Below are 24,286 nucleotides of genomic sequence, written 5' to 3'. Positions count from 1 at the left end.
GCAGATCATGAATATTCAATGTGAATTTTCATGTGAGGAGTTTGAGACCAGCCTGGCCAACATGGTGAAACCCTACGTCTTCTAAATACAAAAATTAGCTGGGTGTGGTGACGTGCACCTGTAGTCCCAGCTACTCGTGAGGCTGAGGCAGGAGAATCTCTTGAACCCGGGAGGCAGAGGTTGCAGTGAGCTGAGATCTCGCCACTGCATTCCAGCCTGGGTGACAGAGTGAGACTCCATCTCAAAAAAATAAAATAAAATTTCATTGAAAAATCAACTCACAAAAGGCAGATTGATTGAATAAAAGGCATGTACATTTATTAACATGAACAAAGAATGAATTACAGAGTGATTACCCCACCCCATTGGGATTCAGAAACTTATGTACCATCCTGGCAAAATAGGTTATGGTGTGGAGGAGAATAGAAATTATAGTATGGGAATTGCTGGAAAGAACGAATGGTTCAAGGAACAGAGATTAACATGTATGTTATTTTGTGAAAGGGTCTGTTGAGGATCTCAGGCAGATTAAAAAAAAAACTTCTTTTTTTTCTTTTTAGTAGAGATTGGGCTTCACCAAGTTGGCCAGGCTGGTATTGAGCTCCTGGCCTCAAGTGATCTGCCCACCTCGACCTCCCAAAGTGCTAGGATTACAGGCGTGAGACACCACGTCTGGCCAGATCATCATCATCCTGTCTTTGGGACAGACTTGGGAGGGCCAGGTGGGGAAGGTCAGAGAGACCTTGAGGCTTCTTCAGTACGTCAATGAGCAAATTTGGGGGTATCAGATTGTGAGCCCCAACAGTGTTTTGGTATATGGGGTCTTATGGAAATGCAGGGAAATTTGATTTCACTTACCAGAGGGCGAGAGATGAATTTCTTTCATGGGTACCACAGCTGCTGAACCAACCATGTCTTCTCAAGACAAAGCCCACAGTGAGCATGTTAGGATGTGGGAACATGTGCAGGGCTCTGGCAGGAGGCACTGAAACATTTACAGCGGCCTTCAGAGAAGAATCCCTCTTTGCTTCTTCCTTTTACTTTTTTGAGACAGTCTTGCTCTGTCGCCAAGGCTACAGTGATGTGATCTCTTCCACCTGCCAGGTTCAAGTGATTCTTCTGCCTCAGCTTCCTGAGTAACTGGGATTACAGGCACGCACCACCACACCCAGCTAATTTATTTTTTTTTTTTTTGAGACAAAGTCTCGCTCTGTCACCAGGTGCCAGGCTGGAGTGCAGTGGCGGGATCTCGAGTGTAGTGGCTCACTACAACCTCCACCTCCCGGGTTCAAGCAATTCTCCTGCCTCAGCCTCCCAAGTAGCTGGGACTACAGGTGCACGCCACCACACCAACTAATTTTTGTATTTTTAGTAGAGACAGGGTTTCACCGTGTTAGCCAAACTCCCGACCTCATAATCCACCCACCTTGGCCTTCCAAATCCCACCACTGGGATTACAGGTGTGAGCCAGAAGTATCTCTCTTTGAAAGAGGTTTAAAAAAGATACACTAAAAGTTATTTTGCTTAATGCTGTCCGTATAAACCAAAGAGGGGCTTGAAATTACAAATGGTGGCCAGACATGGTGGCTCACACCTGTAATCCCAGTACTTTGGGAGGCCGAGGAAGGTGAATCGCCTGAGGTGAAGAGTTTGAGACCAGGCTGGCCAACATGGTAAAACCCCATCTCTACTAAAAATTAAAAAAAAAAAAAATAGTAGGGCGTGGTGGCACATGCCTGTAGCCCCAGCTACTCAGGAGGCTGAGGAAGGAGAATTGCTTGAACCCGTGAGGTGAAGATTGCAGTGAGCTGAGATCGTGCCACTGTACTCCAGCCTGGGCAACAGTGTGAGACTACATTGCTCATATTGCAGTTAAGATGCAGTCTCAATGACGTCCGGCTACACAGTCTCAGTGACAGCCTGGGAAACCCCTCCAGGAGCCAGGAACCTAGACTGGCCTCTCATGGTTTCCCAAGTTGGAGCAAGAGAATGCAAGGGCAAATACAAATCAGAAATAAGTGTATCACTTCTAATTTCAATTCCTGTAATTGGAAATAATGGAAGAGTTCTCCCCATTTCCCTTTAACTTTCAGAATTTTTCTATCCTTTACAAATCGATATAAATCTTTATAATAGGTAAATAAGCCTCTTGCCAGTCTCATAACTCAGAAATGTTTCCTTAAGAACCTCAAAGCCATCTTTTAAAAATGGAAACATCAGGAAACAATTGCTTTTCTATCTTCCAGTTTCTATGGAAGAGTTAGAGTCTGATGGGGCTCAGGACACACCATTCCAAAATAAGACTGTAGAAAACTAGAATATGTCACCCCAAAATACGCCTCTTTGGCGCATTGATTATTTTGAGCTGGTTATTTTGAGAAACTGAAGACAAAGGAATAGCTCTGAAAAGTTGTATGTTCATAAGAGAAACACATATCTGTAAAGGAAATCACCATTTGGAAGGGTCTCTTCATCTCTGCACCAGGAAGAGAAAGACTAAATCACTAGACACTCTTTAACAACGGGGAAGGTATCTACTTAAATCGGCAAAACAAACCTTACCTTTGTTTAAGATGTTTTTCCAGGTCATTTCATCGAAACCAGGCCCACCTCCACATCTTTTTGAGGGACTGTGTTAAAGAAATTTCTCTGTCTGGGTTCGCAAAGGGCATGGTTTCAAATGCAGGAATTTTCGGGCCTCATGTGGCTGGGGCTCTGAGCACGTCCTCCACTGAGCACCGCCCTCACTGACCCCCGGGTAAAGCTAACCACAGAGGGCCAGGTCAATCTCCTCCTGGACACTGGCACTGACTTCTCAGTTTTGCTCTCCTGTCCTAGACATCTGTCCTCCAAGTCTGTAACTATCCGAGGAGTCCGAGGGCAAGCAGTCTCTCGATGTTTCTCCCAGCCCCTATGCTGTAACTGGGGAGATGTGCTCTTCTCCCATGCCTTCCTCATCACGCCAGAAAGGCCCACTCCCTTACCAGGGCAGGACCTGCCAGCCAGAGCAGGAGCCATTGTCTATATGAACATCAGGAAGAAAATCCCTCTCTGCTGCCCGTTATTTGAAGAAGGGATTAATCCCAAGGTTTGGGCAATGGAGGGACAATTTGGGTGGGCAAAGAATGCCTGCCCAACTAGAATAAGGCTAAAGGGTCCCACCTCTTTTCCTTACCAAAGACAGTACCCCCTAAGACCGGAAGCCAAAAAAGAGCTGCAGGATATTGTAAAGGACTTAACAGCTCAGGGTCCAGTGAGGTCCTGTAACAGCCCTTGTAATACTCCAATTTTAGGAGTACAAGAACCTAATGGACAATGGAGGCTGGTGCAAGATCTCAGGCTTATGAATGAAGCTGTGATCCCTTTATACCCAGCTGTACCCAACCCGTACACCTTGCTCTCTCAAATATCAGGAAAGACACAATGGTTTACAGTCCTGGACCTTAAGGATGCTTTTTCTGTATTCCATTACATCCTGACTCCAAGTTTCTGTTCACCTTTAAAGATCCTTTAGACCAGAATTCTCAGCTCACCTGGACAATGTTACCCCAGGGCTTTCGAGATAGCCCCCACCTGTTTGGCCAGGCTCTAGCTCAGGACCTTAGTCATTTGTCACATCCAGGTACCCTGGCTCTTCAATATATGGATAACTTATTTTTAACTGCTAACTCAGAAACCCAGTGTCAGCAGGCCAATCAGGACCTCCTAAACTTTCTAGACACCTGTGGATGTAAGATTTCCAAACCAAAAGCCCAACTTTGTAGGCAAGAGGTAAAATACCTAGGGCTTGTCCTGTGTAAGGGCACTCAGGCCCTTGATGGAGAACGTCTTCAACCCATGCTGGCCTTCCTCTGTCCAAAAGCCTTAAAACAGTTGTGGGGATTCTTAGGAATAACTGGTTTCTGCTGATTGAGGATTCCCAGATATGATGAAATAGCCAAACCCCTATACACTCTGATTAAGGAAACCCAAAAAGCTAACACCCGTCTAATACAAGGGGACCCTATAGCTGAGGCAGCCTTTCAGACCCTGAAGCAGGCGCCACTGCAGGCTCCAGCTCTCAGCCTTCCTACAGGGAACAACTTCTCCTTATATGTTATGGAAAAGTCAGGAGTGGCACTGGGGGTTCTCACCCAGGCTTGGGGGACCACACCACAACTGGTGTCATACCTAAGTAAGGAAATTAATGTAGTAGCAAAAGGCTGGCCACACTGCTTGTGGGTCATAGCCACGGTGGCTATACTGGTCTCAGAGGCTGTTAAAATAGCGCAGGGGAAAGATCTAACGGTATGGACTTCACACGGTGTAGCTGGAATTCTGGCCTCTAAAGGAGGCTTATGGCTGTCTGACAACCGCTTACTCAAATATCAGGCCTTAATGCTCGAAGGGGCTGTATTTCAGCTACACACATGTGCAGCCCTCAATCCAGCTGCTTTTCTTCCTGAGGAAGGGCAGACAAAGAACATGACCATCAGCAGGTTATAGGCCAGAACTATGCGGCTCGAGAGGATTTCTTAGAACCTCCTCTAGCCAATCCTGACCTTAACCTATACACTGACAGAAGTTCATTCATGGAAAATGGAGTTTGAAAGGCAGGCTATGCAGTAGTCAGTGATCAGTGCTTGAAAGTCATTCCCTTCCTCCTGGAACTAGTGCCCAGCTGGCAGAACTGGTAGCCCTCACTCGAGCTCTCAAATTAGGAAAAGGGAAGAGAATGAACATATACACAGATTCCAAACATGCTTACCTGGTTTTCCATGCTCATGCTGCCATATGGAAGGAGAGAGTTCCTAACCTCAGCAGGAACACTCATTAAACATCATAAGGGAATTTTAGATTTATTACAAGCTGTCCAAGAACCCAAAGAGGTAGCAGTCTTACACTGCTGAGGTCACCAGAAAGGAGATTAGAAGGAAGCAGAGGGCAATTGCCGAGCTGATCTAGAGGCAAAACGGGCAGCTAGACAAGAATTTATAGAAGGGCCTTTTATATGAGAAAATCCTCTCCAGGGAACTAGACCTCAATACTCATCAGAAGAGGTAGAGTGGGCAATCTCCCAGGGACAAAATCTTCTTCCTTCAGGATGGCTAGCCACTGAGGAGGGAAAAGTACTCCTACCTGCTGTCAGCCGGTGGAAAGTACTTAAGACCCTGCATCAAACCTTTTATATGGGTATAGAAAAATACATGTCAAATGGCCAAATCTATATTTACAGAAAAGATCTCTTCAAGGCTGTCAAACAAATAGTCAAAGAACGTGAAATATGCCAGAAAAATAATCCTTCGGCACATCGCAAAGCTCCCCCTGGGGAACAGCGAACTAATCATCACCCAGGTGAGGACTGGCAAATGGACTTTACCCAGATGCCTAAGTCTCAGGAATACCAATACTTGCCAGTATGTGTAGATACATACACAAATTGGGCTGAGGCTTTCCCCTATAAAACAGAAAAAGTCCCAAGAGTTAATAAGAGTCCTGATTAGTGAAATAATCCCTAGATTTGGACTCCCTCGCTGTCTTCAAAGCGATAACGGCCCTGCCTTCAAAGCTGCAGTGACCCACAGAGTTTCCAGGATGTTAGGAATACAGTATCGTCTCCACTGTGCTTGGAGGCCCCAGTCCTCAGGGCAAGTGGAAAAGATGAATGAAATTCTTAAGAGATGCTTAAAGAAACTGGCACAGAAAACCCACCTCCCGTGGCCTTCTCTATTACCGATAGCACTCTTAAGGTCTTGAAACTCTCCTCTGTAAACAGGACTCAGCCCCTGTGAGATGCTTTATGGATGGCCCTTCTTACTACTGATCTTATATTAGACAAGGAAACAGCAGATCTAATAAAAGATATAACCTCTTTGGCTAAGTACCAACAGGCTCTTAGGACCTTACCTGAAGGCCGCCCTAGGGAAAAGGGAAGCAGTTGTTTTGCCCTGGAGACTAGGTGCTTGTGAAGTCTCTCCCCTCAGACTCTCCCTCTCTAGGTCCGTCTTGAGAAGGACCATTTTCAGTTATTCTGTCTACGCCAATGGCAGTTAAGGTGGAGGGAACTGACTCATGGATTCATCACACTCGGCTGAAGCTTGGACGCCTCCTGAAGGAAATCATAGGCCCTCCACTCCACAGTCTGAAGTTCCAGGAGACGACCCTTCGCACACCTGCGAGCCTTTAAAGGATCTACCTTTGCTCTTCTGATGAGATCCCCGGGAAAGTAACTGTCGTGAATGTAACTTACATCCTGGCATTAACAGGACGATCACTCTTCCTTTATTATTTGCAGTCAGACTCTCTGCAGCCCCCCCTACAGATTGACCTACATCTCATCAACTCTCTTATCCGTGGCTTACTGCCTAATTATACTTCCAATAGCTCCCCTGTTCTTCCTGTGATATCACTCCCTCAAATCATATGGGGCTTATAGGTCCCTTGGTCACCAATCTACAAATTCCATCTACCTCAAACTTCACTTGTGTGAATTCTACCAACAATTCCAATGCTTCCTTATGCCAAAACTGGGTTGCTTTACCCTCAGGCCTCAACTGCCTGGCACCAGGCTTACTCTTGGTTTGTGGCACCTCTGCTTACCGCGGCCTGAACTACACCCCTGGGGAAATATGCCTCCTCTCCTTCCTAGTGCCCCCCACAATGATTTACACTAACTTTCAGATGCAGAACCTTCTCTTGCCAAGGCCACACCATACTCGACCCCCAATTATTCCTTTTATAATGGGGGCCGGAATAATAGGAGGACTCAGTACTAGCACTGGAGGAATGACTAGCTCTACTCAGCTTTAGTAGAGGCTGTCTCAGGAGTTAAATGATGACAGGGAAAAGGTTGCTGATTCTCTCCTAACTGCAGAAGCAGCTTAACTCTTTAGCTGCCGTGGCTCTTCAAAATAGAAAGGCCCCAGATCTGCTAACAGCAGAGAGAGGAGGAAACTGACTCTTTTAGGAGAAGAAGGCTGCTACTTTGTCAACCAATCGGGTGTTGTCTTAAAGTTAAAGAAGGACCAATCGAGTGCAGGGCTAAAGACCTTCAAGAAACAGCATCCTGGAGCTTGTTTAACAACTGGCTGTCCTGGCTCTACCCTCTTAGGCCCGCTAATAACCATTCTGCTATTGCTGGCCGTCAGGCCCCTCAGCTTTAACCTTCTTGCCAAATTCGTTTCTTCCAGAATTGAGGCCATAAGGCTACAAATGGTCCTGCAAATGGAACCCTGGATGTCCTTGGCTCATGAGCTCTATCGTGGACCTCTGGATTGACCTGCACATCTGGAAGACTCCCCTCTGGAGGAAACCTCAACATCAGGGCCCCTTCTAGGCCCCAATTCAGCAGGAAGTAGTTAAAGAGCAATTGTCACCCGTGTCGCAGTAGCAGTTGCACTTCCCTGTTCAGAGGGGGGACAGGGTGTTAAAGAAACTTCTTTTCCTGGGTCTGCGAGGGGTGTGGTTTCAAATGCAGGGATTTCCCAGCTCCCTGCCTCAGGTGGCTGGGGCTCTGAGCACCTCCTCCACATGGACCAGGTAAAATTCTTTGTCTGATCTTCCTGCCCACGGGAAAGCCAGGTGGGGCTCTTTTGTCCCAAATTCCCATAGAAATCTCTGGGAGGAGGGGGCTCTGTAACTCAAGGTTGTAGAACTAGTAGCCAATCCAGTCAGAGTCAAAGATCAATCACTCCAGAGGAAGTTTGAAAGAGCTCCTCTCATTGGACGAGAACATGAATGGGGAGGGAATAACTCAAGGGTTAAAACTTCAGCTGCTCCTACCTGAAGGGATTTCCCACTCTGGGTTCCCCTCCCACTGCTTCCTGGTGCTGTAACAGAATAACACAGACCAGGCAATTTATTAAAAAGAAAATAGATGGTTTTTTGGCTCATGGTTCTGGAGGCTGTAAAGTCCAAGAGCATGACTGGCATCTGGCAAGGGGCATCCTACGGCAGAAGGCATTATATGGTATGGGAGCTGTCTTCTCTCTTTCCCTCTCTCTGTCTAATAAATGGCTCTTCCTCAAAACTCTTTGGGTCCGTGATTTTATTCTAGCAGTAAACTCAACACGCCTCCGGGGCCCCTTTCCCCATTCTTCAGGGTTAGAGAGGCCAAGAACCTACAAGCTCTGGGAGCTGGGTACACCCCCTGGTTACATTTTCACATCTTTTCTTACAGAGAAAGATGGTATCTAAGCCTGAAATTAATTTTTTAAATTATTTATTTATTTATTTATTTATTTTTTGAGACGGTGTCTTACTCTGTCATCGGGCTGGAGTGTGGTGGCGTGATCTTGACTCACTGCAACCTCTGCCTCCCGGGTTCAAGCAACTCTCCTGCCTCAGCCTCCCAAGTAGCTGGGACTACAGGCACACGCCACCATGTCCAGCTAATTTTTGTGTTTTAGTCGAGGTGGGGTTTCACCATGTTGGCCAGGATGATCTCAATCTCTTGATCTCCTGATCTGCCCACCTCGGCCTCACAAAGTGCTGGGATTACAGGTGTGAGCCACCGCCCCTGGCCTAAGCCTGAAATGTAAATGCTTTCTTTGAGATATACTCCAGAGATTTACTGATTTATCTGGTTTTCTCCCATATATATGTGAGGTACACATTTTAATAAACTTCTGTTTGTATTGCTTTTGCTAATCTATCTTTTGTTATAGGAAGTCCCAGTTTAGAGGACATTATTTTTCTTCCTCCCCACTAGCCTAATGTTAGTGAATACTTTGAGCCTTGCAAAACTATGTCCTGTTGGAAAGAGAGAAGCTTGTTTCTCTCTGGATAAAACCAACACAGGTGGTCCCTCAATTACCACGGTAAAGTTAGGATAAATGATGTGTGACAAGTCGTCTTACTTGAGAATTAGTTATTATTTATATTGAAAAGACACTATTTATTATTTACCTTCATAATAGTTGTGTCTGCTTGGCTATTACTATAGTTTGAAAGTCCACTCCAAAACTCATGTTAAAATTTGATTGCTATTGTGACAGTGTTAAGAGCGTGGGACCTTTAAGAGGTAATTAGGTCATGAGGGCTCTACCCTCAGGCATGGATTAATGCCATTATCTCAGGAGTGGATTAGTTTTCTCAGGAGTGAACTCCTACTAAAATAATGCGTGTTACCCCATTTTCTCTCTGCCTCATTGCTTGCTTACCATATAATGTCTTCTGCCGTAGGATGACCCTTGCCAGATGCCAGTCATGCTCTTGGACTTTACAGCCTCCAGAACCGTGAGCCAAAAAACCATCTATTTTCTTTTTAGTAAATTACCTGGTCTGTGTTATTCCATTACAGCACCAGGAAGCAGACTGAGATTGCTATGTAAAGGGGTGTAACACCTTTCTGTCTCTGCAACCTCTTAATGGATTGCCTATGATGTGTATCATATTCTAGTCTAAAACTGTTTTTTTCCTCCACTAACTCCATAGAGAGGTTTTCTAGGCTGAGAGAAGATTTTTAATAAAAAATTGTATTTCCCAGCCAGGTACAGTGGCTTACCCCTGTAATTCCAATACTTTGGGAGGTTGAGGCAGAAGGATTGCTTGAGCTCAAGTGTTTGAGACCAGATTAGGCAGATTAGGGGGACCCATCTCTACAAAAACAAAAACAAATTAGCTGGGCATGGTGTTGCATACCTGTGGTCCCAGCTACTCAGGAAACTAAGGTGGGAAAATTGCTTGAGCCCGGGAGGTTGAAGCTGCAGTGAGTCCTGATTGTCCCACTGCGCTCCAGCCTAGGGGATATATATATATATATATACACATATATATTTCCCCAAAGTTGGCAAGGCCTTTAACCCCTCTACCAATCAGTCACTAGATGTGGGTTACCTGAAGAAAGGGGTACCCTAGATGCACAGGCATCCTGCAGTGGAAGCAGCTGAAGGTCATCTCCCAACAGCACCCCCAGCAGCTGGGACAGGAAGCCTTCTTTGAAGGGGCAGCAGAGTGATGATCACAGTTTTCATTATAGCTTGGTTGTACTGTGTTGTTTTGTTTAACTGCATTTTTCTTTTAAACTGCTCTCAACACTTCACAAACTAGCACATTTTTCTCACCCACTTGCAGAAGTCTCTTGAGAAGTGAGGTTCTTTTTGGCCTTCTCATGCCTATTTTTCATAATGAAAAATGACATATAATGAGTCAGTGACAGAGAATCAAAAGATCTTCTGCTATAATATTGCTAACTTTTTGTTTTGCCACCGTAAACAGATTCTGTGAAGCCAAACCTGAAAACTGTTTTGGTCTTGTTTATGGAGAGTGACTTCTCGGAGATCTGCCCCAGCACAAGAGCTTCATGAACTTTCTCAGGCATCTTCCACTCCCACGCTCCAATACCAGAACTAGGATTTTGTAAGACTACATGAGGGTGTTGTATTAGTCAGCTTTTCAGAGAAGTAGAATAATAAGATATATACATAGACATATATAGAAAGAGATTTATTATGCAGGATTGACTCACAGAATTATAAAGCTAAACCCCACAATCTGCTGTCTGCAAATTGGAGCCACTGGATGACAGTGGCATAGTTCCAGTCCCAGACTGAAAGCTTGAGACCCAGGGCAGCAACTTGTGTAAGTTCTAGTCCAACTTCAAAGGCACAAGAACCAGGGCTACTGATGTCTGAGGTCGGGAGAAGATGGACGTCCCAGCTAAACAAAGAGAGAAAATTCACCCTCCTTTGCCTTTTTGTTCTATTTTGGCCATCTACAGATTGGATGACACTGACCCTCACTGGTGAGGGCTGATTGGATGACACTGACCCTCACTGGTGAGGGCTGATTGGATGACACTGACCCTCACTGGTGAGGGCTGATTGGATGACACTGACCCTCACTGGTGAGGGCTGTCTTCTTAACTTTGCATATGTATACTCAGATGCTAACCTCTTCCAGGAACACCTTCACAGACACACCCAGAAATAATGTTTTCGTCAGATACCTGGGCATGCCTTAGCCCGGTCAAGTTGACACATAAAATTAACCATCACAGATGTCTCAAACCACTGTTAACCAACTTAAGGCAGATAGAATCTGGGAAACAGAACTTCCTGCCAGTGTACACAGGTCTTCCTGTGCCTTGCCCCTTGGCTTTCTCCTTTAGCTATGTTAAGGAACTTCTCTGGCTATCTCAAATTGTGGTCAGCATGAGGGACATCATCTCAAAAGAGTCAATTACATAGTCTAGGGTGAATCTCAACTGCAGCTGTTATGGAGACACTTTTGATGTTTGGATATTGTTGGACATTTCTAAGCCGGTTGATGGGTATGTAATTTCGGGTCCTAGAAAAGTCATTTTAGCTCTCCTGCGGATTCACCCATGGGTCTCTTTTATTTCCTGCAAGAGAAGACTTTGGAACATACAGTGCATTAATAACATTTCAGATTCAGCTGACCTTCAGAGTATCATTTTATGATTCTGGGCACATCAGGAAAGGGGCACTTGGAGTTATCAGAGCTCTAGGCCAGCGGTTCTCAGATTGTCTCTTCAGACAAATGCAAACAAAAAGAGGACTGGGTGACTTATTTCAGGCAAATAGGATTTATGACAAAAAGCATCAAATGAGCCAAAGAAAAACATTTTATGCGGAACAAAGGTACAATCCACAATAAACTTCTAACATCTGGAATCTTTATGTGACAACAATGAAGTATGTTAGAAACATGAGGGAAAAAATGCTTGAAACACAATATTTGTGGGAGACTTTTAAACACAAATATCTCAAACTGACAGTTCAAATAAATAAAAATCGTCCAAAAAATTAGAAGATCTAAATCATACAATTTTTCTTTATAAAAAGAAAGTATGCCATTTTTTAAGCTTCTGTAAAACATTTACAAAAAATTGATTGTAAATAGGACACAAAGAGAAACTCAGTAAATTTCAAAGCATGAAATATATATGAGCCATTTTATCATGTCACAAAGGAATAGAACTTGAAATTAAACTAGCAAATAAACCATCTGCTTTAAGGTGGAAGGCAAACTCCAAAACAGATATTGTGACAAAATAAAATAAAAAATTATAGATATAGTCTTCTATTAAAATAACAAAATGAGGCTGCGTGTAGTGACTTATACCTGTAATCCTAGCACTTTGGGAGACCAAGGCAGGCGGATCACAAGGTCAGGAGTTCGAGACCAGCCTGGCCAACATGGTGAAACCCTGTCTCTACTAAAAACAACAAAATTAGCCAGGCATGGTGGCAGGTGCCTGTAATCCCAGCTACTTGGGAGGCTGAGGCAGGAGAATCACTTAAACCCAGGAGGGGAGTTGCACTGAGCTGAGGCCATGCCACTGCACTCCAGCCTGGGTGACAGAGTGAAACTCTATCTCAAATAATAATAATAATAATAAAATGAGAACTGTTGTATGCATCCATGTAATAAACCCAAGTTACTGATCATCTACTAGACAGTATACACGGTTCTAAGAGCAGGATATAAAACACTGTCCTCATGAGACTTACATTCCACCAGTAGAGTGGGGAAGATAGCTTATAAACATGTACATAAAAAAATGAGAAAATAGCAGGCGGTAACACTTGCTTTAATTAAAAACAAAACGTGATGTGACTAAGAGGGACTGGCATAGGAGTGGCACTACTTCTGGTTGGAAAGGCCTCTCTGAGGTGGCATTTAAGCTGAGATCTGAACATTAGAAAGATTCATCTGTGAAGATCTTGGAAAAGAACATTCCAGCAGAGAGATGACCTACACTGTATATCCAAGTTACAGAACTGGATGCAGGAAGGGCAAAAATGAAAATACTTTAATTATTCATAGAAAATTCTTTGAAAAGGAGAAAGAAAATTATAAAGATAATAGCCAAGATAAGTAAGTGCAAAACAAACAAAAAAGATAAGATTGATAAGCAAATCCAAGATTTAGTTACTCCGGAGGAAAAGTATAGAGGATAAGCATCTAATCAAGAATTTTAAAAACCACGTGTAAATATAAAAATAAATAAATCTGTTAAAACAGTTTTAACAGAACTAAGATAACTCTAACACAAAAGAGAAAAAGAAGAGAAACAGAAAAATAAAAGCATATCAAACTTAAACCAATCTTATATATACATCCGAAATCATAAACCTATAAATTGCATCCACAGAACATTAAATGACTCATGCTTCATAACCAAGAAAGCTTTATTCCAGATAAGCAAGGATAATTTAGAAAAACTATTAATATAACATGTTCCACCATTTTTTCACAGTGGATAAGACACATCTTATAATCACAATGAATGAATAAAAGGTTTTGATAAAATTCAACACCTTTTCTGATTTAGAATTACGCTGGCAGCTTGGAAGAATAAACTAATATGGACACCTTGCTTCACTTAATATGGTGAAATGGTAAATGATATATGATACATATAATTAAAAGAATAGCTAAGCTGAAGAAAGAAAGAAAAACAATAATATGTAAACAGTGAGAGAGTTTAAAGCCAGCATTATGAAATAATACAGTGATAAATTTGGGAATAGGAGTGAGGGTATCAAATCCAGATATTGGCTCCAATCACCATTAAGGGAAAGGATCTATATGGTTTGGGACCCGCCTAAGTTGCTAAGCTATCACTAACATCACTGCATTAAAATTGGGACCTTGAGAGGCACCCTCCAGTGAACTAGGAACAAGAAATTCTCTGCCCAGAAAAGCAAAAGGGAAATTTGAATCTGCCTGGGACTCTCATCAGAGAAAAAAATCCTTCCTTTAAGAACCAAAACTTCAAGCCTGTCTTTAACCAAAATGTAAACTACCCAGGTGGCATAAGCATCCTCAAGTCCAAGAAATTAATGTAAACTGGTTTGGAACCAGCAAATCAACTCAGCAGAGAGAGGCGTATATTTCCAATATCTAGAGGCGCAGTCAGCAGACTAAGGCCATGGCCAAATACTGCCATGGTCTGCTCTTGCAGAACTTGTGTGTTAAGAATGATTTTTACATTTTTAAAAAGTTGTCATAAAAGAAAAGGAGGAGGAAGAGAAGGCGAAACAGACGGTGAGTCTACATAGCCTGCCAAGCCTAGAATATTTACTACTTGGCCTTTTATAGAAAAAGTTTGCCAACCTATGATTTAGATAACAGCGAGAACCCAAAGGGATAAAATACCCTTACTAAAGATCAGCTTACAATAAAAAATGACCACACGACTAAATCATCCCCTATTTAGGAAAGTCAATAAATTCAATGACTAGTAGGATTAAGTAGCTTTGCAAATTCTAGACAATAGTACAATCTGAAGAGACTGTAAAAAAGCATTTTTAAAGTAATTAAACTGTACTTTAGGTATTCTGGAGGCAGAGAATGGCTTGAACGCAGGAGTTTAAGGCTGTAGTGCTCAGTGATGGTGCCTTTGAATAGCCCAGCCACACTGGCCTGGGCAATATAGCGAGACCCTATATTAATAATAATAATGACAAAAGGAAATATTTTCCACCCTCCCCACCAAGACAGTCTTGCTCTGTCACCCAGGTTGGAGTGCAGTGATTTGATCTCAGCTCACTGCAACCTCTGCCTCCTGGGTTCAAGCAATTCTCCTGCCTCAGCCTCCCGAGTGAGTAGCTTGGATTACAGGCGCTCACTACCATGCCCGGCTAATTTTTGTATTTTTAGTAGAGATGGGATTTTACCATGTTGAACAGTTTGACCTCGAACCCCTGACCTTGTGATCTGCCTGCCTCCGCCTCCCAAAGTGCTGGGATTACAGACATGAGTCACCACGCCTGGGCAGAAATAGATCTTTAAAAGAAACTTTATAAAAGAAAATGTAGTTGTAGGAATTACCATTCAAAAGAAAAATTAGATAGCAGATGTAACACAATTGAGGAAGCAATTAATGGGCTAGAAGGTAAATCTGGGAAGATTAACCAGAATGTAACACAAAGTGATAAGGGATAGAAAATATGAAAAAGAAGTTAAGAGGAAGAATAGACTAAGAAGGAATGATTAGTTATAGTTCCCCAAAGAAAGATTAGGATAAGTGAGAAAGAATTATTTGAAGATAAAATTATTGTGAATTATTCAGAAACAATACAAATATAAATCCTTATATTCAAAAAATACATTAAATCTTCAGCAGGATAAAAATAAGTAAATCCAAAACTAGGCACATTACAGTAAATTATTAAAAACAAAAGGAAAAGAAAATAAATTAAAAGTAAGCAGAGAGTGATTGAGCTTGGTGGCTCACACCTATAATCCCAACACCTTGGGAGGCCGAAGTGTGCAGATCACCTGAGGTCAGGAGTTCAAGACCAGCCTGACCAACATAGTGAAACCCTGTCTCTACTAAAAATGCAAAAATTAGCCAGGTGTGATGGCAGGCACCTGTAATCCTAGCTACTCAGGAAGCTGAGGCAGAAGAATTGCTTGAACTTGGGAGGCAGAGGTTGCAGTGAGCCAAGATCATGCCACTGCACTCCAGCTTGGGTGACAGAGAGAAACATAAATGAACACTGTGGCCGAGGTTGCTATATATCCACTCAAATACATTCTGAATCGTCCGGAAAAACAGTTGTAGTTGAGCATATGGATGCTAATGTTAGTGTTCTATGAGGAAGGCATGTCTTCTAGATATGACTTTGGAATCGTGTAATATTTTACATAATTATGAAACAAACTTAAAGTTTAAAAAAAGCAAACCCTAAAAGTGGAAAGTAAAAGGAAACAATTCTAACGTTTGTCTAAATAGTGGCATAACCTCACAGAGAGAGACTGGTCAAAGTGACTTTCAGAAATAGTAAGTTGACTGTATATTGCTAGCGGTATATACCCTAAAAGCAAAAACAATGACATAAAACAATTGTAAGGTGTGGTGGCTCATGCTTGCAATCCCAGCACTTTGGGAGGCCAAGGTGGGTGGATCACCTGAGGTCAGGAGTTCAAGACCAGCCTGATCAACATGGAGAAACACCATCTCTATTAAAATACAAAATTAGCCGGGTGTGGTGGCGCATGCCTGTAATCCTACCTACTTGGGAGGCTGAGGCAGGAGAATCGCTTGAACTCGGGAGCCAGAAGTTGCGGTGAGCCTAGATCCTGCCATTGCACTTCAGCCTGGGCAAGAAGAGAGAGACTGCGTCTCAAAAAAAAAAGAAAGAAAAAAAAACTATCCACATTAATCATATTGTTAGTGGTACCCATGGTATTATCATGTGGGCATTGTGGGATAAAGCAAAGAGTAATTATGGTACTGTATTCGTCTGTTAGGGCTGCTACAACAAAATGCTACAGACTAGGAGCTTAAGCAACAGAAATGTATTTTCTCACAGTTTTGGAGGCTAGAATTTCATGATCAAGATGCTGTCAGGCTGATTTCTGGTGGGACCACTCTTCCTGGCTTGTAGACAGCCACCTTCTTACTATGTCTTCACATGACATTCCCTCCATGTACACTGGGAGAGAGGGAGAGAGGGGGAGAGATCCCTGTCTCTGCCTCTTCTTCTCCTTTTTTTATAATAGAGACAAGGGTCTCACTATGTTGCCCAGACTGGTCTCCAACTCCTAGGCTCAAACAATCCTCCCACCCTTGCCTTCTAAACCGCTAGGATTGCAAGTGTAAGCCATCTCACCCGGCTACGACTTTTCCTCTTCCTGTAAGGATACCAGTCCTGTCAGATTAAGGCCTCACCCTGATGATCTCATTTAACCTTAATTTCCTCCCTAAAGGCCCTATCTCCAAATACAATCATCCCTTGGTATCCATGGGGGATTGGTTCCAGGACTCTACACCATACCAAAACCTGCAGATGATTAAGTCCCTTGTATAAAATGTATTTTATATATAATATAAAATGTTAGTTAAATATAACCTACCTACATCCTCTCACATACTTTAAATCATCTCTAGATTACTTATAATTCCCAATACAATGTAAATGTTATATAAATAGTTGTTATACTGTATTGGTTTTTAAATTGTGTTATTTTTTATTACCATATTATACATTTTTTTCCAAATATTTTTGACCGTCAGTTGATTGAATCCATGAATGTGGAACCCACAGATATGAGGGACCAACTGTGTAGTCACTGGAGATTACAACTTCAGCATATGAATTTTGGGAGACACAGTTCAGTCCAATAACAGGTACCATTGAAAACTGAAATTTTTCACATAGGAGAAAGGAAATACAGATGTAAGATAGCTAAGACTGAGTAAAAAGTCTATAGTCCTGAATATGAGTAAAAACTATCAGTATGTGCATTGTATGAGCATTCATATATGTATGTTCATACATGTATGTAATATAACATATTATACATAAGACAATAGAATTTATATATACCACATTTGTCTATTGAAAAGGCCTGGAGGCAAAGATCAACTTAGTAGCAATGAGAACACTAGTACCCAGATTATAGTCTCTAAATACCATTTCCTATTCAAATGAATCAGAGATTCTTAGAAAAAAATCTTTGATTCTAGGCCCGAGAAGGGAAATGTACAGGCTGTACATATAAAATCTTATCATCCCTGGTAGCAATAAAGTTATTTGTTATCATTTCAGTGGGTTTATGAACCAACTCGAAGAGTCTTCCCAGCCAAATATAGGATAATTTTATTTTTGGAATTGATTTTGACTACAGAGTATCTGAGCTTGCTTGCTCAGTCTGGCTAGAGTTCTGTTAGTTATCTGATAGCCTTTTAATGAATTCCTCTTTTGCTTTGAGTAAGTCAAAATTATTTTTTACTCGCAACTAAGAAACCCATCAAATGAAACTTGACTAGCATGACTTAAGGCATAATCGATGTTCAGTAAATGGTGATTTTCCTCCTAGGAGTCAAAAATCTAGTATGACTTCTCAGATTTTAAAAACTGTGAGGGAAACTTTCTCCCTACGAGGATTTTCCTCTTCCACGAGGGAGATTCTGCCTCTATTCACATCCCCTGCATTTCCTCTACTCTCCTCTACTCAAGGGAAGAAGGTCTGGAAGCCAACTGATCACAGTCCAAGGTTTTGACTGGGCCCCCATAATCAGTGGGCAGGGCTATTTAGCATCCAGGTCCTGTTCTACACTTTCTGCTTCCTATCTCCCAACGGTAAGCGGACATAAGAGCTCTTAGGTCTTCCTCAGTTTGATGCTAAAGAGTAAATGCATTTAGTACTCCTCTTAGAGGCTGGATCTCTCTATCAACCAATATGCCTAACATTTCAATTTGAAGAGAAGTAAAAAATTCCAGGTACACATTGAGGCTTAAGACATGCTCAAGTTTATCTTTTACCAGAAAGCCCTCCACTGGGAATTATCAGGTGCTGACTTAGCTATTAATCGTATTACCCATTGATTCTCATTTCCTGCTGTTTCTTACCTGGCACAGAACTCCCTTGGGAAATTAATGGCAAGATGGGATGATTTAAATGCAGGGCTCGGCCGGGCGCGGTGGCTCAAGCCTGTAATCCCAGCACTTTGGGAGGCCGAGGCGGGTGGATCACAAGGTCAAGAGATCGAGACCATCCTGGTCAACACGGTGAAACCCCGTCTCTACTAAAAATACAAAAAATCAGCTGGGCATGGTGGCACGTGCCTGTAATCCCAGCTACTCAGGAGGCTGAGGCAGGAGAATTGCCTGAACCCANCGAGGCGGGTGGATCACGAGGTCAAGAGATCGAGACCATCCTGGTCAACACGGTGAAACCCCGTCTCTACTAAAAATACAAAAAATCAGCTGGGCATGGTGGCACGTGCCTGTAATCCCAGCTACTCAGGAGGCTGAGGCAGGAGAATTGCCTGAACCCAAGAGGCGGAGGTTGCGGTGAGCCGAGATCGCGCCATTGCACTCCAGCCTGGGTAACAAGAGCGAAACTCCGTCCCCAAAAAAAAAAAAAGGCAGGGCTCAGATATTCTGGGGTTCCTCACAGAGGAGAAGAGGGGTGATACCACTAGGTAACACCAAAACCCCTCTCTCATTCTTACCGAATCACCAAGAGATGGGAAGCAAAGTGCAAAAGAATGCAGCACGAATACTGACATTTCAACACAGGGACTCTGAAGTTTATGCTTAGGGGCTCTGACAGGTGGGCATAGGGTAGAAAGGAGAAGGGGAGGGGAAGGAAGGCAAAGTGAGAGGATGGCCTCTTTGGGCTCTTCCCTCTACTGTCTACCTCATTCGACTCTCCCCCATTAATTCCTACCTATACATCCAAGGAAGAGAGTGATGAAGAGGGTGATGAGGATGAGTCAAGTTCCAAGGTATTTTATTGGCCACAGCCTTTTCTTGGGTGTTCATGTCTTGGGAATTTCTCTTTTGTACCTCTGGTGTGCTAAAAGCATGCTTATACCGCCTATGCTCCAGACTTTAAAAAGAGGCTCATCTCTCTCTCCTTTTGTTGGCATACTTTTCCTTGGATTCATCTTTTATTGCTGTCAGACAGTTAAAATAGTGAAGTCTGAGAAAGAGGTATAAACATAGGGGGGAAAGTACCAAGAGGGTCACTTGGACATTAAAAAAATTTTTTTTGTAGAGATAAGGTCTTGCTATGTTTCCCAGGTTGGTCTTGAAATCCTGTCTTCAAGTGATCCTCCCAGTTTTGCCTCCCCAAACACTAGGATTATAGCCATGAGCCGCCATGGCTGTAATCCTAGTGTTTGGGGAGGCAAAACTTTTAGCATTAAATTTTGCCTTGAGATTAGGCAAAAAGAATCATTCCTTGGTTATCCCTAGCTTCACAATGGCCTAGAGAAGGGTTTGAAGCCAAAACATTCTCATAAAATGCATGCATTTGCCTGGTCCTGCCCTCTGAGCATGATGTACCCTCTTTGGCACCCATGGACAAGGGCGTAGCCCTAGCAAGGCAGGATTTGAGTGTTCAGATCCTTGGGCCCAAGCCCAATACTACTTCCAACCCCAAATACCATGTCTTTCAATACAAGTAATATGGACGGTAACAGGCCTGCCATTCTAAAATCATGTCTGGCTAATGGCTTGGCAGGTGAATAATCTGCTGTGAGCCTACCTGAGCAGTGACTGCTCTTGGGACCAGAGGATGTGAACCCACACGGCTGTGAGGAAGCCCCAGCTCTTGGGAACTGTTGCTGCAATCTCCAGCTCTGCTGGCCTTGCTTCACTGTTTTCTGATTCTACATCAGCCCCGTCTTGATGATCTCCTGGTACTCCCCAACTCTAAGGAAACTGCTATGGAAGCTCTAGGAAATACATAATGGTATGAGGTGGTGGCTTCCAATAATGGGCCTTCACATTCTGAAGATGATGTGGTTGAAATGTGAATGGATCTCTCTGCTTGGGAGATGATCTTTCCAAGACAAGCTCCTTCTCTTAGGTTTGTTCCCAAGTCACTTACTGGGGTTTCAGATGCCATCTTATGTCCTCTGCTTCCCTCTTCTGGTCAATTGAAGGGAATCTTTATAGCCATTTAGAGTTCAGGGGAAGGATTAACATATGATGCTACCTAGTAATAGAACCAAATAATAATCTCCTAGTGCTCACTCTTCAATTCACAAAAAGCTACACCCAGGAAATAGGATAATTAAAGATAACATTACCTCTCAAATATGCTCACACTAAGGCAGTCATGCCATCTGTTCTAATGTACAGACCTAGAGGGAATATGTTAAGCCAGCAGTTCAACATCTGAAACCAATGTGTGTTTTTGTAGAAAGGGTTCTTTGGTCAAACATATTTGGAAAATCTTAGGGTAAAATGAGTTACAGGCCGGGCGCAGTGGCTCATGCCTGTAATCCCAGCACTTTAGGAGGCCGAGGTGGGTGGATCACGAGGTCAAGAGATCAAGACCATCCTGGCCAACACGATGAAACCCCATCTCTACTAAAAATACAAAAAAATTAGCCGGGCATGGTGGCACACGCCTGTAGTCTCAGCTACTCAGGAGGCTGAGGTGGAAGAATCGCTTGAACCCAGGAGGCAGAAGTTGCAGTGAGCCGAGATTGTGCCACTGTACTCCAGCCTGGCGACAGAGCAAGACTTTGTCTCAAAAAAAAAGTTACACAAGCTACTCTACTAAAAAATTGCTTGGGGCCTTTAAATTGATCATGTGCACTGTGAATTTCCTAAGAGGATAGAGTATACAGTTTTTGATCAATGACTCCATGATTGGCGAGAATCCCAAGGATTAGCGTTCCATTCTGTAGAATATTTTGGGGGAAATGCAACACTAGACATTGAAAAGGTGAACTAAAAAAGAAAGATCTTCACATTTTGAAATGCCAAGTGTTATCTCACCCAAGCCAACAGCATGTCCAGTGAAGCAAATGACCATTAATACCTCCTGAGCTGACATCAGCTCAGTTATTTTAAACCACAAAGCTTAGAGTTGGGAAAAACACCCTAAAGACCCTAAGGGTCCTTTGCAGACCAATCCCTCCAATTTGTAGGTAAGATGACTGAGACTTAGAAAGTTATAAGGTATAGTCTCAAAACCCAGTGAAGAAATATGATTTTACTGTGTATTGGTGGGAGTCCAGGACCCACGACCAGGAGCTGTCCATCACAAAAAGCCTGCATTTCGACATATTCAATAAGCAGGTTTTAAAAAAAACCCTTAATTTAGAATAGTATATATCAGGCCATCCGCTTCACTGGAAAGATGTATGCAAGATGCTGCAGCCTTTGACAAAACAAGATCCAACTTATTATTCATTTATAAACCCACAGAAGGCACTTTTATAAAAAGACATCATCTTCATTCATGCATCAAATGGAAAGTCAGGAAATACAGTTTGTGTTAAACTCCAAAGGGCTTTGATGCTTTTTCATAAATGTTAGCACATTTGGGAGAACACCACAGCCTTCTGTGTTAGCTAAGACTGTTCTGGTTGCTAGTGGCAAGAACTCAACTTGAACTGGTTTAGGCAGAATAAAAAGGAGGGTGGAGAGTAATTTATGGGATGGCTCACCTAACAAAAGGAAAAGCTGGCGGGGCAGGGTGAGTGAAAGAGCCGCTGAGATTCCCACCTTCATCTCTTGTGTGTTTCTCTTGGTCAGCCAGCTTCACTCTTCTACTGCAGATAGGATCTACCCCCTCAGGAGGGTGGTGGCTGTCTTGGGCTCAGAGTTTCACATCTTTCCTACCAGAAAGGAATGGTCTCAAATTCAAAGGTCCCAGAGAAGGGCTCTGATTGGCCTTGCTTGTTCAAGATGTACCTTTCTGAGGAAAGGGAAATAGGTCTTCATAGAGGCAGACAGCCTGGCAGGTAACAGCATGGGGCCCGGCGCGGTGGCTCACGCCTGTAATCCTAGCACTTTGGGAGGCCAAGGTGGGTGGATCACCTGAGGTCAGGAGTTCCAGACCAGCCTGGTCAACATGGTGAAACCCCATCTTAAAAAAAAAAAAATTAAAAAAAACAAAAACAAAAAGCAGCATGGGTTCTGAAATCAGACTGCTTGAGATCAAACACTGACTCCCCTGCCTGCTAGCTAAATGGTCTCGAGCAAGTTACTTAAGCTCTTTCACCTCTATTTCCTTATCTGTAAAATGGGGACAATAATGGTTTATAGGTTTTATACCATGATTAAATGAGATAAAAATATGTAAATGATTTTATATAGTACCCGTCAGAAGGCAAGTAATAAATAGTCATTAACTATTCTCATTACTGGTTCAGCTTGGCGGGTCAGGAGGTCATGCTTAGATCAATCACTATGGCAATTTAATGGAATGATTGAGAGCATATGCTCTATGGTTTGATGATTTGATTTCAAGTTCTAACTCCTGCGCTTACCAGCTATACCTTAGAGAAGTTGTTTAACTCTTCTGTGCCTTTGGTTTCTTCATCTGTAAAATAGGGGTAATAAGCATTCTTATCTTATAAGATGGTTGCAAGCAATAAATTAGATGACAAATTTGAATGGTTTAGCATCTTGCCTAGCACATAGTAAGCATGCAACAAAGTTACTGCTGTTATCATTAAGGCTGTTCAGGCAGTCTACAAAAAGATGGCATCTTCCATTTGAATCATGATGGTAGGAGTATTTCATTCATTCATTCAATAAATATTTGTTGAGCGTTACTACTATGCTAGGCACTGTGCTAAATGTGAAGAATACAGGGTGATGAGCAAGACAGATAAGGCCCTGATCTCATGAAGTGCGCATGTTAGTAAGGCTTTAAGCAGAGGGATATTATTCTGGACAGGATGAACAATAAATGTCCGCTATACCTACCAACTATTAAATCCCTAACTTCTGTCTGGGTGTGGTGACTCCCCTGCACTCCCAGCACTTTGGGAGGCTGAGGCAGGCAGATCACTTGAGGTCAGGAATTTGAGACTAGCCTGGTCAACATGGTGAAACTCCGTCTCTACTCAAAATACAAAAATTACCTGGGCGTGGTGGCTCGTGACTGTAATCCCAGCTACTCAGAGACTGAGGCATGAGGATCGCTGGAACTTGGGAGGTGGAGGTTGCAGTGAGCCAAGATCCTGCCACTGCACTCCAGCCTGGGCAACAGAGCAAGATTCAGTCTCAAAAATTAATTAATTAATTAAATCCTTAACTTCTTTGTTAATAACCAGTCCTTCAGATTTCTTATCTTATGCCTTCTTTTAAAAACATAGTCACACCATTATATCTCTTTCACCTTGTAAAGGGATACAGTGCCTCTTTCTTTTCCTGATAGATAACTATGACTATGTATGAATGTATACATATATAGGTACTGTATATGTAAATTATATGTATATATTCTTTATGATATTTTGAAGATCTAGTAGATCACTTCTCTGTCAGGGGTTTAGGAGAACTGCTACCTCGATTAGACTCAAATTTAGGAGTAGAATCAGGACAGCGGAAGGCCAACTTCACCTAAAGATAAAAGAATCCTTCAAAAATTGGTTAGTAAACTTACCTCACATTATATACAAAAATCATTCCTAGGTGAATTATAGGTCAAATGGGAAAAGTAAAACAATAAAGCTTCCAGCAGATAACATAGGAGAATATCTTTATGAATTCTGGATTAGGAAAGATTTCTTAAACAAGATCCTCAAAGCACTTAAAATAGTTTGAAAAAGTTGACTACATTAAAATAGTTTGAAAACGTTGACTAGGTTAAATTTAAGAACTTTTGTTTGTTAAAGTGCACAACTAAAGGATACAAAAAGCAAGCCTCAAAATGAAGCATTTTTCAATGTGTATAACCAACAAGGGGCTCAGGGGTTCTTACCTAAGATATATAAAGAATTCCTGGCCGGGCGCGGTGGTTCACGCCTGTAGTTCTAGCACTTTGGGAGGCCGAGGTGGGTGGATCACCTGAGGTCAGGAGTTCAGGACCAGCCTGACCATCATGGTGAAACCCCATCTTAAAAAAA

The sequence above is a fragment of the Cebus imitator genome, unplaced genomic scaffold (genome assembly GCF_001604975.1).
Source record: "Cebus imitator isolate Cc_AM_T3 unplaced genomic scaffold, Cebus_imitator-1.0 Scaffold32, whole genome shotgun sequence".
Lineage (NCBI taxonomy): Eukaryota > Metazoa > Chordata > Mammalia > Primates > Cebidae > Cebus > Cebus imitator.
Note: the sequence above shows the minus strand (reverse complement) of the source record.